Here is a 17,932-nt window from a genome sequence, read left to right as displayed (position 1 = left end):
TCGAAAGGGGCAATTATTTTGGGACGGAGAGAGTATTGCTTGAATTTTAATTATAAATGTTTACGTGTGGATGTTATTTTTAAAATAGATCTTTGACCCTATTTTAAACATATTTTTATTAATATCTGGTTTGGACATATTACTGAAACCGTACAAACTTTAATTTTTGAGAAAAAAGTTACCAAGATAATAGAACAATAATGGAATAGTGGAGTCGGTGCAAATTAATTACGTTTGCTGACGTGCATATGACAGCTGATGGATAGCAAAATCGGCGCGTGTGATTGGTGGGGGTTCGTTCGGAGAAGGCAGCGTCTGCATGGGCCTTTTAGTCGGAACTGGATCGATCACCGGCCCAACAATCATGGGCCTCCTCTCTCCCTCAATCTGGCCCACCATTAGGGCACACAATCATCTCAATGAACGGCCCATTGAACAACCCAACCGCACCGCACGTCGTCGAGGAACCTTGGACCCCGACTTTCACAGCTCTTCGTACACTTTCAGTTTTTCTTCAGATATTCAGAAAATTGCTTCCTTCTTCCTGACGGCTGCTCCATCTTCCTCCATCCCCCCCTCCCCCCATTGACGCCGACGGGGCAGGGAACCCTCGCCTGCATCGCGCCGCCTGATTCAGACTTCAGAGGAGCCACGCAGGGTGAGTCCTCCTCCGCTCCCGCCTTCTCGCGGAACGGGAATTTCTCTATACCTTACCAGTGTTGTCCTACTGATTTGTTGCATCCTAGTGAAAACGAAGCTCTGTAAGAATTTACATCTAGTTTTTGTTTGGTTTCGTAAGATTGAAGAAATTTCATGGGATCTATGTTTTGTGCTACACACTTGGTACGTAATTTGGGTATCCCAATATGCCAGCTCCATTTTATTTTACAAACAGGCTAGATTTAGGTCTGCAAGAAGTCAATTTTACACTTCTAATTACAAAGCAGGTCACTTAAAGCATTACAAAGACTGCTATTTAACACTCTGACAGTAATTTGCACCTTCTACAACGATTTAGTATCCAGATATGACAAGATAAAACTTGAGTCATGACATTGGCACTTGGGTCCTGTTTGTCCTGGTCCTCTTGTTGAACTACAGGATTGGCTTGCACAACAACCTTCTAGCCATTAGTGTTACGAACAATTTCAGCTTCAGCACCACCTCCTGGTCGGCCCATTTTTGCATCCTCTGTGGACATCAACAACTTCTGCAGATCACATTCCTCCCTAGGCATCAGATTTATCAACATGGCCTCTGGAGAATTGACTTGTTCCTCCGATCTCAAACCAACATCTCTCGAATGTTTATCTTCGCATTGTTGCAACATTTCAGCACACATATCATCAACCTCAAACTGATAGTACTTTGTTATCTCTGCATAAGACAATTGTGCTCTATTAGGTTCTTCATCTATAGGATTTAGTACAAGACAGAACTTTTGCTAGTAACATACCGTACTCATTTTTATCTCTCTAATATTTATATATGCTAATTAGAAGCTCTGTTAGAAGCCCCATTTTATGCTAAAAGTGAAAAGGTTAGAAATTCCCACATTAATCAGAAAAGCTAGAAATTCTCATGTTACTCTAAAAGACATATAATCATATGATATTAAATTCGGAATTAATAAATACCCAGTTATATTTAATATGTACTCTTAACTAAAATCTTTTTTCCATGATTCATAAATTCAAAAACAAGGAATTAATAATATAGAGTTATACCCAGCCTAGAGTCTCAATTCTAGGTTTTTAAATATTTAATAATCCTAAAATTTGAAATTAATAAATACTGAGTTCTCAGTTTATGATCTCTCTTATAATATTTTTGTCATTTAGTAATTCTAAAATGCGAAATAGTAAATACCAAGTTGTTGATCATTTTGATTACGTAGTGTGTGAGAATGCATGTATTAATGGCTAATGTCTAAAAGTCTCATCTTCTCAAAGACTAAAATCACCTGATTGACCCATTTTTGCTCCCTCTGTGGATATGAGCTCATGTCGATCATATTCCTTCCCAGGTATCAAAAATTTCAACTTCGGGTGTGGAGAATTGAGTTGTTCATTTGATCTCAAATCAACATCCACCACCATGGAGTGTTTATGTCTGCATTCCTGCAGCGTTTCAGGACACTTCTGATCAACTTCAGTCTGGTCATTTCTTCTTGTGTCTTCATTAGATAAGTCAACATGTGTTCTATCACTTCCAACATCTCCATACGTAGGATTTACAAGACCCAAAGGACTTTTGCTAGTACCTTCTCCATTTTTGTGCCTCTTATGGTCTCTAGAATCTAGTTCATCATTTGAACAATATTTCCTCTTCTCCACCTCAAGACGTTTTCCCGGTTCCTCGCTTTCCACTGTATCAACCTTTTGGGACTGTCTGCATTCCTGCAACGTTTCAGGACACTTCTGATCAACTTCAGTCTGGTCATTTCTTCTTGTGTCTTCATTAGATAAGTCAACATGTGTTCTATCACTTCCAACATCTCCATACGTAGGATTTACAAGACCCAAAGGACTTTTGCTAGTACCTTCTCCATTTTTGTGCCTCTTATGGTCTCTAGAATCCAATTCATCATTTGAACAATATTTCCTCTTCTCCACCTCAAGACATTTTCCCGGTTCCTCGCTTTCCACTGTATCAACCTTTTGGGACCATGAAAATTTAGGTCTATTCGGGTGATTTTTGGCTGCATGTGCCCAGTCTTTCTTTGTTTGGGGAGTCACGTCAGAGTCAATCATGACCTCCTTGAGATGTTTCAGGTGTCTGATCTCGATGCCGGAGAGTCCGACTAGACCTCGACAGAGCAGATGAAGTGAGACAAGGTTTGGCAGAGCTCCTTGCCTGATTGTTGGCAAATCCTAATTGACACTGTTAACCATAAAGCACATATGTCGCAAACTTGGGAATGCCCCATGTTTTATTTCGAAATTTTCGAGCTTATCTGCAATCAGTTTAAGGTAAAGCAAGCCGTTCAAATTGACCAGTGCTGATAGATGATCTTGTGTTAGTGTAGATGATGAAATGAAAAGCTCCATGAGTCCTGACAGCATGGTAACAAATGGAGGCAATCGGAGCAACTTGCCATGCAGCTTTAATGATCTTAGGTGGTATTTGTAATCTTCGGAGCATGCCTCCAAAACAAGTGAACCCAGAAAATTTTCAGAGCATTCTTCACAATCAATTGAGAGAGAACGGTCAGTGTCACTGTCAATCGGAGCCCTCGTGAATTTCTGAATGGCCTGTGAAAGATCAGCGATGTAATTACTGCTACCTGCAACATGCTTGCACCATATCTTAACCTTCCTCAGTTTTTTCATATGACCAACAATTTGCGGAAATCCTTTGCCCTCGTCAGTGATAAATCCTGCTAAAGTTTGCAAGTTGCTCTTATTTGATGAGAAGAATTTTAATAATTTACTCATCTTCTTCACATTGTTCAGATCATCTTTGTGAAGCATAAACTTTCCAAACAAGTGAGTCAAGTGGGGCAGCATGATAGCTTCAATGGGCAAAAACTTTATATCTGTTCTCCTTAAATCCAGTGTCTCTAAACAATGCAGCCTTTCAATACTCCTTTGAAGCTCACTGATATTGCCCCCAAGGCTCAGGTATTTCAGATGCCACAATTCACATGTGCGTTTCAGATGATCTTCATTCAAATCGTCGCATTCTTGTAGATCCAAGACTCGTATCAGCTTGCATTTGCGAAGATAAGAAATTGCATCACCTGCATTCCCAAAGATTGTCAGAGATCGGACTCGAGATAATTCTTCATCAGATGCCACACATTCTGTCTGTTTACCAGCATCGACAGAAAGGTGGCGTGCATTGGTAGTATTGATTCCAACTCTTGGATGATCATGCGATGATGTCGCGATGAATCTCTGGGCCAAGGACTTGTTCAGCAAAAACTCATGCATAATTCCGTGAGTTTTGTATGTCTTCCCTTCAGCATTGTTTCTTGTGTCAACGGGCTGAATGATATTCCGGTCAATAAGTTTTCTGAAATTCTTTTCTGCAGTGTACTCTTCGCTGCGATAAGGGTTATCACTTCTTGCATATCCTTCAGCTAACCACCGTCTGATTATAACTTTCTTCTTGATAGGACGATTGTTTGGGAATATACCAAGGTACAGCAAGCAGCTCAAAGTATAGCCAGAAAAACTGTCATAGTTGTCAAGGAGCACCTTCCTGAGTTCTGAAAAGCTGTAATGGCCATCCTCTTTCAGATCAGAACCAAGGTTGAGGCACAGCTCTGCACACAGCTCTCCTGTGGGCTCACTAAAGCTCTTCAGATAATCAGAGACACTGACCAGAGCCAGAGGAAGACCATCACATTTCGCTAATAATGATGCTGGACCTTGCTGCTCCGGTTCAATTGATCTGAACTCTGAATAAGCTAGTTCCTTGGAGTCCTCTTTGCCAAGGGTCTTCATTTGGTACACATACCGTTGCCATGGCTGCATGTATTAGCTACTTGCTGATCATCTGTCGTCAGTATTATCCTGCTGCCTGTACCACTGTCTGGAAAGGTCGACTCTATGAATCTAAGCTGATCCACATGAATGTCATCGATGACAATCAAATACCTAACAACAAAGAATCGACAAGTGAGAAGCAATTAAAGCACAGATTATGCTGATGCAATAGTCATTACCGGTAGATTATGCTGATGCAATAGTCATTACTGGTACCTCGATGTACTTTTTATTGGACCGGAGCAAATCTCTTATATCGTTAAGGTACTCTTTGAGCAAGGATTCAAGATGCTGGCCGTCGACATCCATGGCATCGCCGCCGGGACGCACTTGCCGGAGTACATCACGCAGGATCCCCCTCATCCAATCGCTCGACTGATCCGGCGAGCCACCGGCGGTGACCAACGCACGGTGGCTGAATTTCTCTTTTGAATGAGGGCTATCGTAGACCGCCTTGGCGAGGGTGGTCTTCCCCAATCCACCGAACCCCACGATGGAGATGACCCTCATCTGCTTTGGCTCGCCCTCCACCTCGTCCAGCAGCGAGAGGAGCTCCTCCATGGGCTCCCTGATGCCCACCAGGCCGCGCGTCGATACGGCCGCCGTCGCCGATGACGATGACCCGGCCGCGCCGGCTGATTGACAGGCAATATGTGAATCATTGATGTTGACGACCCGCTGCTGCACTTCACCGAGGTGTATCTTGAACTCGTGGATCTCATTGGCAAAGCTCGAACGGATCATAACCTTCTTGACCTCGTGTGCCACCCCACCGCGATTGTGCTTGCAGGTGAGGAGGTGCATGAAACGGTCGATGCAGTCCTCGACGTCATGCTCAAGATCGAGCATCTCCTCTGCGTGCAGCCGCGCGACGGCCGTGCGGGCTTTGCTGCTCCTCCCTATGGAAAGGACCTGGTCGTCCATGGCGGCGGCGACCATGCGGAACTCCTGCTGGAGGGAGCTGATTTCTCACTCGAGGGCCTTGTAATTGATGTACTGCTTCTCCAGCACCATGAACAGCTTCCCCATGACGGCCTCCAAGAAAGCACTTGCTGCCGCAGACGCCATGGACAACGTTCGCGTTCTTGCACCAATCCAACCTTAGATGATACTTTCATGGATCAACAAGACTGCCAGAGGCTAGAGGGATGAGCAGAGCAGCAGCTAGCTGCAATCATTCAGCCTCCAAGTCTTCAAGTCAACAACCCATAAATCTCATGTGTATTTGCGCGGATACCCCCCCAATTCAGTGCAAAATCTGCACTTTACAATATCTCCGGTGACAAAGTACTACGAAGTTTTCTTTTCTTGCACAAACTTCTGAACATTAATATCGCTTTAATAATCAGATCAGTATCTTTATTTATATCCGAAATTACTTGAAAAATCTTGTTCGCAATACAGGGTACTTATATATATATATATATATATATATATATATATATATATATATATATAACAAAGGAATGTTCTAGAGGGGGCCCTTTTCCGCTATATTCGCGATATTGAACAAAATGGAAGAAATTCTTCACGATTTCTAGAGTTCCGGGATTACTTCACTGATATCGATTTTCGCCTAAGCACGGCCTCTAGGTTAGTTCAAAGTGTAGTACAACGAACTATCGATACACCGAAAACGAGTAAAGATGGGTACATAAAATGAATTTCCTATACTTGACCGAACAACTTCCAATTCCGTTATTTCAACTACACCAAATGATCTTTCGAATTGGTCAAGACTCTCCTGTTTATGGCCCCTTCTATATGGTTGTTGATCCTTTCCTCTAGGTATTGAGATCCTTCGACAAGTTGTTCTTCCCCCGAAGAATCGTCACCAAAGACATTCTTCCATGGTTTTTTTACATGGGGGGGGCTCGGTTTTGTAAAAGATTATGGGTTTGTGTCGAATTATTTTATTCTTCTCGAATATGCTCGAAGATCTCGAAATGATCTTCCAGTTCCGGGGAGAATTCGCAAAACTCCGTTTCCATAAAGAATTTGATGGAGTTTTCCCATATTTCGACCGGAGAATCTAACATAGACAATCGTATGATGAAGTACCACATGAGTGGATATATAGGAAAGGAATCCAAATCTGCCGAATCGCTCATGTTATGATCTTCTACATCCTAGGTCTCCGCGTTCCGTCATCTGGCTTATGTTCTTCATGTAGCATTCAGATCGAATGACTCTATGAAATTACGTCGATACTTCTACATATTATGGGTAACGTAGGAGACTGTAGATAATGCGATGACTGCCTATCTCTTTCGAGAAGGAGTCCTTTTTCCGATACTTACTATTGGGGTAGGCTAAGGTTGCGCACAGCGTGCCGTTGGTAATGATTCTACTACGGCGCTGCAAATTCGCAAGCTGATCCTAAGTAATCGTTGTTGTTCATTGGATTCCCCCGGAATTACTTCGTTAGGATTGAAGAATTGCTGCAATTCTTCCTGAATAGACTCGATTCTCCCGTCGAGAGTTTCTTTGAAAGTCTTACCTAAACTCTTCCGACTGAATATGAGAAAGCCTATAAAACAACGAGCTACTATCATTTCTTCATTATAGATTGAGATCTTCTTCGGTTCCGGGTCTTTTCGTTGCATTCACTTACAACAAGAAACAACCACCAGCGTTTGGTGCAGCACCTGCATTTTGGTGCATTCTTCTTCCTTTCCTTGGTCTTTCGTTCCGTCGCTCCTATCTCTCGGCAAAGATCGTGTGAGTGTGCAGTTATGCTTCGGATGCTTCGCCATGGAATAGATCGACTCAGTTCCCCTTCTTTTCCGGTGCACTCGCTTATTAAACTTAGAAGAGGAAAACAAATTGAAGAAATGAAATTAAATCTTTATGTACTGACTCCTAAGCGAATTATTTGGGATTGTGAAGTGAAAGAAATCATTTTTTCTACTAATAGTGGCCAAATTGGCGTATTACCAAACCACGCCCCCATTAACACAGCTGTAGATATGGGTCCCTTGAGAATACGCCTCCTCAACGATCAATGGTTAACGGCGGAGAGAAAGTGATTTAAGAATGTGAATTTGATTTGATAAGTGCGTTCCTTTTTATTTTTTAGGATGCTGGTCTCATGTTTGATCTGGTAGCGAGAATGAATCTTGCTCTGGCGATCATGGTGGGATTGGTACACCTCTAGGTCGGCAGAGAACGAACAAATGCAAGATCCTCAAGAAAATGGATTAAGGTAAGGTGGGCTTCGGATTACCGAAATTGGATTTCCTTTTCGTGCCATATGTCGCTTAGACTTGACCTTTTCTCCCGCCCCCTAAAATCTTCGGCTCCTAGGATTCGCGAAGTCAAATGTTCAAGAAAAGACGGACGGAAGGTGATAGAGTTACCTTGCTTCCTAAGTAGCCCTCTTTCTCCACAACAAAACTAAAAACAAACAATGAAAATGACTTGAATATTGAAAGTAGCAAGGTACTCCACTACGGGTACGGAGGCCAGATAGAAGGATTGAAGAATCCTGATGTGCAGTTCCGGGGAAGTGAAGAAGGAGACGATGGGGAGGGAGATGGTGAGGAGACGATGTTCCAATGCAGTAGGGTTGCCGTTTCCTCCGCCCCGGGGAGGGTCCTTTTTTTATGTACTAATCGAGCTTTACCCAGGGCTTCTTTGGGCCAACGCACAAGCTATTCTTGAGGGTGCCGAAAGAGCCATTTTTCTTGGTGCAGCTGTTTAGCGGGTCTACAGTTCATTCTTTCTGCTGATCAGAAACCCTATTTCTTGAACTTTGACCGTGAAAAAGCGATGAGGCTTCTAGAGGCGCAAAAACGCAAAGGCAAATAGGAACATTTGGACCTCCAAGACACGAGTCGAGTCACTAGAGGTACACAGGAAGAAGAGGATCTTTGATTCCTCAGCAGAGGGGGTGAGACCGGCACCACAATGGTGGCAAGGAAAGAACGGGCAGGTAAAGGCGGAGAGCCCCACCAAACAAGGAAGAAAGCTAGCCTCGGAATAGAGGTTTTCTTTTGCCTGTCAAGGATCGGCGGCATATGAAGCTGAAAGATTTGTTGCTCAAGCCTCCCCCGTCCCATTTCCAGTTGTCCTAAGGTAATCCCTTACAGTTGGGAATGCTAAGGTAATAAACTCCATTTGCAGTTGTGCCTAACGGACTTACCTTTCCGTTGTAAATAAGTGGTACTTCACTGATATCGATTTTCGCCTAAGCACGGCCTCTAGGTTAGTTCAAAGTGTAGTACAACGAACTATCGATACACCGAAAACGAGTATATATATATATATATATATATATATATATATATATATATATATATATATTTGAAAAGGTTTTTGCTCATAACTTAATTATGTACGTATTTCACATTTCAGTACAAAATAAGTGTGCCCCCCGTTCTTTTCCTGTTGCAGATTAGGGATATTATCACGGGTATGTTTCCCAAGTTCTAATAGCGGATGTGATTTTTTAAAAACTTTATATTCATAAATTTATCATAAAATATTTTTTGAAACAACTTTGTAACAGTTAATTCATTTATACCCTTGAATATTACCCCAAAATCATATAATCCATCGTCCATTCAGCTAAAAAGAATTGGGGCCAGAAAGGATTTATATTGTAGTGGTGTGTGCAAAACCGTATTAACTAATTCCTTTATGCATAGTGTAAAAAGCATAAAAGATTATATATTGCTTTCTTAGCCATTCATGTTTGTAGTTAAGATGGTCCAACATGTCATGAATTTGTAAAACATATAATTTACAGAAGGAAAAAGTACAAATTGCCCCCCCGAACTATCACGGTCGACCGAATTATCCCCCTAAACTTAAATACCAGACATTTTACACCCTAAACTATTTATACCGGACTAATAACCCCCTGAATACTGTTACGAGCAGTTTTGACTTGAGCTGAGCAGTTTTGACTTGAGCTAAACACACGTGGTGCCAACGTGGCAGTCTAGTCAGAAAAAAAAAAAGTTTAAAACCCCCTGGGCCCACCTGTCATCCTTCTCCTTTAGCCCAATCTCTCCCAAAAGCGCTGCTCTCTCTCACGCGCGCACACTGGGCGAGCGGCGAAGGTGGGCGACGGAGGACAGGCGCGCGGGACAGGCACGCGGAGGCGGGCGGAGCTCTCTCGGGCGGCCAGCGGCGGAGGCCCTCTCCTTCTTCTTCCTTCTTCTTCTTCGCTTATCTCCTACTCCAATCTCCCTCTCGCTCCTCTTCTCACTCGCGCCGAGCAACGCGAGGCGCGGCAAGGCAGGGGCAGTAGTGGCGGCGGAGAACAAAGGACAACGGGCGGCAGCCGGCGACTGGCCCTAAGGGCAGAGGGAGCTCGGGTTGTGGACTTGTGGGGTGGGGGAATGAAAAGGCGGAGCTTGGCGGTGGCTTTGTTCGAGTTCGAGAAGAGGACGGCGGCGGCCGGATTTGGGGGAACCGGCTCACCTCAGCCGCCGGTCGCCCGGGCGAGCTCCGCCCGATTCCGCCGTTGGCCCGCCTCGACGCGCCTCCCCCGAGCGAGCTTCAGCTACCTCTTTCGCGTGCGGGCAAAGGGGAGAAGAGGGCGATGGCGGCCGGATTTGGGGGAACCAGCTCACCTCAGCCGCCGGCAGCCCAGGCGAGCTCCGCCACCGGCCCGCCTCGATGCGCCTCTCCCGAGCGAGCTTCGGCTGCCTCCTCCGCGGGTGGCCAAAGGGGAGAAAATGACGGCGGCGGCCTCCACTCCCGCCACGACGCCCTCCGCCGCCCTCCACTCCCACGACGACTCCCTTCGCCGCCCTCCGCCTCGAGTGTGACTCCCTCCACCGCGACGTCGCCCCCCCCGCCACGCCCGCCGCCCGCCGCGCCCGTCGCACGCCGCCCGCCACCTAGTCGCCGACCTCCCAGCGACATCTGAGAGAGAGATTGAGAGGAAGAGGGGAAAGAGAGAGGTGGGTCCCACCATGTTTACCTGTTTTGGCTGACAAATGGGTCCCATATTTTTTATTTGTTTTGCTAAGACATGTATGCATCCACCTAGGATCAAACTGCCCTGGATCGATAAGAGGGGTAATTTATTCGGTTTGTAAAGTTTAAGGTTAAAAATAACTGGTATTAAAGTTTAGGGGGGTAAATCGAACGACCGTAATTGTTCAAGGGTAATACGTACTTTTTCCTTTACAGAACATAATATGGGCCATATTGTAATTTGTGAAACTTTGGCAGATAACTCTGCAATTTGAGACAGATGTAAATCATGTGAAGCTTGAGCGTTGATATGTAAATTCTCAATTCATGGTATACTTGAGGGTCGGTATGTAAAGCATATCGAAGGTGCGTTAGTGCTTGCTCTTTTGTGTGTTTGTCGTGGTACCTCTCTGACCTCTTATCTTAAAAAAAAGGTGCGTTAGTGCTTTGATAGGTGTGTAAGGCATAATGCTGATGGTGCTTTTCTGATTATTTTTTGTTTATGAACTTGTAATGCGATGATGACAGTAAGGGTTAGAGTAGAATGGGATGTGAAGCAAAGGCAGCTTGATGTATTTTGGGGATTTAGTGAATGATTTTTGGATGATTTTATGAATGATTTGCGGTGCTCGAAATCAATAGATGCAAGCAGTAAAAAAATAATAAAATAAAAAAAACTTTAATCCCGATTGATAACACCAAAGACTAAAGATGATTTTTAGTCCCTGTTTTTTTAACCGGGGCCATCTTTAGTCCATATTATGGTGTCCCGATTTGCAACCCAAGACTAAAGGGGTTGCAAACCGAGATTAAAGAGCCTTTCTCCAGCAGTGATATACCATATGGCACTGATCAGTCATCAATTTATCATGAAAAGCATTGTGAACAAATCCAGAAAATAATTAGAGAATGGATATATTGAGTGTTCATAATTAATTTATTTCCAATCCCTGAAATAACATGGAATTATTTCCATTGTGCTTTCACCGACGAGCCTAGCTGTGTTCGTTGATTTGGGTTGGGAACCCATATCCTGCGCACGGAAAACGAAGCGGTCCATTAGCGTGTGATTAATTACGTATTAGCTATTTTTTTTAAAAAAGAAAGGATCAATATGATTTTTTTAGACAACTTTTCTATAGAATTTTTTTACAAAAATCACACCGTTTGGCAGTTTGAAATGCTTGCGCGCGAAAAAGAGGGTGGTGAGTTGGGAAAACCGTGGAAAGAAAGCCAGCAGACTCGTAGGGTTACTGGGCGATGGATCTGCTCCTAATTGTGAAGGAGCAGATTGATTAGAATAGTCAGATATCGCAAGACAGTTTTGAAAGTACTTTTGATTTCAAAGAAACGAAAGTAGCAACTGCAACAAACTGATAAATATGCCAAGGACCAGCAACCAGCGAGCTTTCTCTCAAGTCAAACATTTTTAACTTTAACCATTAATTTATATGAATTAAAATAGTTTACCAACATGTGAATTATTTCTTATGATGAATCTAAAAATATAAATCTTATGATTTTGAACTATATAATTAAGTTAGGAATGTTTGACTTAATTAGGACAAAGCTAAAATGATAATAATTTAAATCCCAGGAATAATTACAATGGACAAGCAGGTGCTGGTTGGATAATCGATAACGAGAGTAATATTTATTGAGAAGGAAAATGGATACAATAATGGGAAATGAGCAGATCCAGCTTGCTCTTGCGGCCAACGGCAACGGCACAACTCACACGACTGCCGGATTATTACTAGCTAATTAACTAGCTCTCCAGTACATAATCTCGTGATGCATACACACACAGATCGATTGATCTACGGGCTAGCAACATAGGCAAAAGCTCGTACACTTGTTCAATACATGCAAATCAACGCAATAGAGACATGCATTTGGCAAAATACTTATAAGATTAATTATAGCTAATAACAAGCATTATGCTTGAAGCTGCTTCATCATCGGCTAATTATTCCACCTCTGGCGCCGTATCGCCGTGGCTAGCAAATCTAGCATCGCCTCTGGTTGCTCACGTGCACCACGGCCTGCATCCACCAGATCGATGTGATAATTAGTCTTTGCTTTTGCTTACTACTCCCTCCGTCAAAATTCAAAAAAAATAAAAAATTTCTAAGATGTTTATAGTAAATAGTAAGGTTAGGTGAAAATATTCCTTTTATTCATTTCACTTTATCAATTTTGAAATTTTCAAGTATCTAATTGGCTTTAGAATTATTGAAATAATAAAGATCGATGCATGGAAACCAGTGCAGAAATGCTTATATTATGGTATAAAATTCGAATCCTAGAATTCTTTATATTTTGTTACAGATGGAGTGGTATATTCAAGTGATTTTATATGTATCCAAAGTAAAAAAAAAATCCTTTCTATGAATGCTTATATATGCTTATATAAATGGTATATGTTTCAGAATCCCTACAGTTAACCTAAATTATTGTCTAGGACACAACTTTTAGGCATAGAAATTGACATTTCCAAATTTATTATAACATAAACTTTCATAATATTACACTTGTATACATACAACTACTTTTGTATTTATATGAAATCAAATTAAGTTGTCAAACTTATACCTGATTAACTTTGAAAAGTCTAAAACGTAAATAATGTGACACGTCTACGAGGAAATAAAAAATAATAATAGATAGACTTTCATCTAGATTCATCATATCAGATACTATAGGCCGTGTTTAGTTCCAAAAAAATTCTTCAAACTTCCAACTTTTTCATTACATCGAAACTTTTCTACACACATAACTTTCAACTTTTTCATCATATCATTCCAATTTCAATTAAACTTTCAATTTTGGTGTGAACTAAACACAGCTATAGTAACGTGTAAAAGTACGTACCAGGTAGATGTCGTGGTGCATTGCTCGGTCGATGGCCTCCAGCGACGCCTCCCGGAACACGGCGGTCAGCTGGACGTCTTCCTGCTCCGGCGACGGCTGGTACATGAGCGGCGCCTCGCGTCTCACCTTCGACCACAGCTCAAGCCGCTGCCGGATCACGTAGTGGAGATCGTCGCCGCCATCGCAGCCGCCGCCGCCGGGCCTCTCTCTCGCCGCCTCAGCAGCGGCTGCCGCCGGCGGCGGCGGCGGTGGTAGCTTCCGCGCCTCCTCCACCATGATCACCATGGCTGGCGTCATGAACTCGGCCACCACCTTCTCCGGCGAGCCCAAGGCGGTGGCGCGCTGCATCTGGTGGCTCGACACCCACGAGCTGACGTAGGCTAGCCCGCTCCTGAGGCTGGCCACCATGGCGTCCACCTCCCTCTCGACGCCGTCCAGCTGGACGCCGCCCCAGAACTGCCTGGCTCGCCGGAACTCCTCCCACTTGCCCTGCAGCACGTCGGCGGCGCGCGGCTGCGTCGTCGCCGCCGGCGGCTTCGACGGCATCTCGGTTTCCGCGAAGCCGGCGACGAGCTCCAGCAGCTCGAACCGGACCATGTGCTGCATCACGACGGGGGATGGGAGGAGGGCTTGTCGTTGTCGGCCGCCGCCGCCGACGCCGTCGACGGAGACGAAGACGGCCGCCACCTCGGGCCTCTCGACGAACACGCCGTGCCCTTCGACGGACACCGCCGCGGCGGCGAAGCCCGGAGCGTGGCTGTACGAGTAGCCGACGGCGAGCAGCTGCTGTTGGTGACGGTGATGGCAATGGTCGCAGACCGTGGCGGCGCCGCAGTAGCCTCACTCCGACGACGAGAAAAAGGTCGTCGGCGAAGCAGCCGGCACGTGGAGGTGGACGACGAAGTTCTTCACCTCGCCGGCGTAGAGCACGCCGACGACGACCTCACCGGAGGCCCCGCCGCAAGCAACGCTACTCTGGTATCCGCCGGAGTCGACGCGCACTATCCGCGCGCCGCCGCTCAGCTCGGCGGCCTTGAGGCTGACGCGCGTGTCGACGGTCTTGAGCCGTCTTGAGCCCGCCGAGGCAGACGGCGAGGGCGCCGGCGATCTTGCCGAGGTTGTCGTCGTCGACGAAGGAGTAGGTGCCGCGCGATTCTTGCGCGATGTGGAGCAGCGCCTCCGGGTCGTGGGACGCGCCCAGGCCGAAGGTGTGGACGGGGTAGTTGGCGACGGCGCCATGGATGGCGTCGCGGCTCCACCGGAATCCGGTCGTGTCGTCGCCGTCGGTAAGGAGGAGGATGAACCCTACGCGGTTCCGGCTGCTGCCTTGCCGCTCATCAAGGATCTGTGATTAGGTCAGGGATTGAAATTTCGGTTCGAAATTTCGCCCCCCACCGAAATGCTTATATATCGCCCGAAACTTTCGGTTTTTTGCAATTTTTTGTGAATTTGGTCAAATTTTATTCAAATCCATTCAAAATCAGTCAAAAATTCAAAAATTTCGTACCAAAAAATTCCGAAATTTCGGTTCTGTCGCTCCCCTCCGAAATTTTGGCTATTTCCAAAATTTGAAACCCTGTCAGATATCACAGATTTGTATAATTATTGGGCTTCCGTTGGATAAGTACTCTACTATAGCACACGCTCTACCTGTAAAATTTGATCATGAAATTGAGGATTTACCGTCCTTATTATACTCACACGAGCGCTCGCGAAATCCAGCAGCATTGGGCATCCGGGGGGACGTGGATAGCACGGGAAACGGCCACACCGCCCCAAATCGCTGTGGAGGCACCATTTGGGGGCAGGTTTTAATTTAACCGATAGGTGACCTTAGATGACCTTTACATGTCATTGGTCTGTAGGAGGGTAAATCCTTAATTTTCCATTTAAAGGGAAAAATACAATATAATCATAATTACTCCATTAATATAGCATATTTTTAAGCTTAGAAAAAAAGAAATTTTAGGTACTTCTGATGGTCAAAACAATTATCTCATCTTTGATATTGACATGGTTGTCCAGATATAACATAAACACATAGTGGTTTCTATTATAATAATACAAAGCTAGATGCGTGGATCTATCTGGTGTTCCTAAAACAATATTTCTACTCCCTCCATTCCATAATACAATTAGGTGTCTTATAGATATTTCAGGACTGAGGAGTACTACATGATATTTGAAAAAAAAAACTATTATGGTGATAATTTTAGAGACAAGTCTACACATATATATATATACTAGCTAGTTTTCAACCAAAATATTATGAAGGTATCGATTGAAATATGTGCAAACAACATGTTTTTATGGCTGATTGAGGTAACAATTAGCCAAACATGCAAATATATGGTACATTACTACACAACGTACCTTGACAGCCTCCTCCAAGGCTGGCATAAGCGCGGTGCCACCACGGGCCTGAAGCCGGTCGATCTTTTTTCCGACGATGCTCCGGCCATCGCCAGAAACATCCAACAAGCCGAAGCTATATTCCTTGACGGGTCCATAGTTAAACGCCACGATGGAGAGGCAGTCCCCATTGTCAAGCTTCCTGATGATGAACTTCATGGACGCCTTGAGCACATCCAACCTCGACGCCTGCAGATTGCGCTCCGGCGACGCCGCCGCCACCTGATCATTCATGCTGCCGCTAACATCGAGCACCGCGACGACGTCTATGGAGACATGGCCGTTGAGATCGGCCGCCGCCGGCGCCTCGACGTGCAGTAACACCTGAAAGTCCTTGTTCGTCTGAGCTCTTGGGATTGTGGGGTAGATGGGTGTGGTGCTCACTTTCACTGGAGCTACACTCATCGTCTGTATTCATAATTTCAGATGCATGTATGTGTGAAATATTGGTGGCTAAAATTATTATATTATTGTTATTGGAATTATTCAAGATGTTAACTTATTCATTGCAAACTGTTCTTCTCAAACTAGCAAAGACATGGTACGTACGTTATCATTTTTCTGCTACTGTGAGTAGCACTCTGGCTGGTTTTTCTCAAACATTTACAAATAAGAATCAGATAAATATACGATTAATCCTCTGTTTCTCCACAGGTCAATTCTCTTACCATTCTATCGGTTAAGTGATTAAATCATTGTACAAGTTGATAAAATATTTGCCTTCAAAGGAAAACTGGAGCAGTAGTATTTTGCGAATTTCTTTACTACTGTAAAAGTGGATCCTTCTTGCTCCTCCCTCACCATCCAGAAAAAACGGAAACACAAAATCCAACTCCATAAAACCAAAAGACGTTCGTCCATATTCCTCCTAATCCCGTTACAAAGCACGGGGCATACGTATAGCACTAGTTAAATTAAGAAACGGACTTAAAACAGAGGAGTTTTTAGCAGTTAAACCTCTATGCGCAGTAGTGTGCAGAAGATCAGGCATGGCAGCAGAAGCATCAAATTATGGAGTTGCCCCATGCTACTACTTGAATGTAAACCGTCTAACCGATCGAGTCTTGTGTGATTCTTGCCTTCGGCTGATGCAAATGAATCTCCAAGACAAGCTTTTGATTCAGTGCCAATATATAGGCTCAAATAGACCCACGACTTAACTAGTAAGTCAATGCAAATCTAGGAGAAATGATTACTTAAATTATATGCATATATTTTGATCTCTTGCAAGTATGTTCTTGATAATAATGACAACACGTACTAGACGACTTCAAGTATACACAAGGTCAGCTATTAATGTTGGATCTAGGACCTAGCTAGCTAGCACATCCACTGGAACCATGTGTTTAGTTCGTGTATCAAATTTTTTTTAAGTATACGGACACATATTTGAAGTATTAAACGTAGACTAATAACAAAATAAATTACAGATTACGTATGTAAACTGCGAGACGAATCTATTAAGCCTAATTAATCCTTCAATCCATCATTAGCAAATGTTTACTGTACGTAGCACCACATTGTCAAATAATAGTGTAATTAGGCTCAAAAGATTCGTTTCGCGATTTACATGCAAACTATGCAATTGGTTTTTTTCATCCACATTTAATGCTCCATGCATATGTCCAAATATTTGATGTGAGAGAAAAGTTGGAAGTTGAAGAAAAAAATTTGAATCTAAACACGGCCTTAATTATTAGTCAAATCAAATCAACATTATAATAACTATCTAAAAATAAGGACATGCCACAGTTTGGTTCGATAAACATATCGCTTTGGCAAACATTTTCAGACATGTCACAGTTTGTGTGGAATCAAATTTTGTTTGTCACAAGTGTGGCAAATTAATTTTGGCAAAAGCAGCACACGAGAATGCATGATGCGTTGAATATGAACAAGAAAAATATATAGCGTGTCACAACTGTCACAATAAACCAAACACTATCACAACATGAACGTACACGCACACCATGTACGTACACACGGTAACAGCTAAAGAGAGCAAACTTAACGGGTTGTTCCTTACCGGCCGGGTCCTCGTCATCATTCGACGACGTACTAGCTCTTTTCTGAATTTATCTCCAAATATATATATATATATATATATATATATATATAATCTAAAATGTCATATAAATGAAAATGGAGTGAGTACTTGGCTGGTGATATATTAATAAGCTAAAAAAAAGTCTCTCCTTTGAAACTTATGCTTGAAAAAACCG

The 17,932-nt window shown here is 43.7% G+C and overlaps 2 pseudogenes; both read right to left on the bottom strand.

Annotated features, from left to right (window-relative positions):
* Positions 1-709: 709 nt before the first annotated feature.
* LOC127754949 (disease resistance protein RGA4-like) lies at positions 710-5,561 on the bottom strand (annotated as a pseudogene).
* Positions 5,562-12,395: 6,834 nt separating this feature from the next.
* On the bottom strand, positions 12,396-16,790 carry LOC127754948 (uncharacterized; annotated as a pseudogene).
* Between the last annotated feature and the right edge of the window lie 1,142 nt (positions 16,791-17,932).

Source organism: Oryza glaberrima, chromosome 11 (assembly GCF_000147395.1).
Source record: "Oryza glaberrima chromosome 11, OglaRS2, whole genome shotgun sequence".
NCBI classification, from domain to species: domain Eukaryota; kingdom Viridiplantae; phylum Streptophyta; class Magnoliopsida; order Poales; family Poaceae; genus Oryza; species Oryza glaberrima.
Note: the sequence above shows the minus strand (reverse complement) of the source record. Positions and strands in the feature narration are given on the sequence as shown.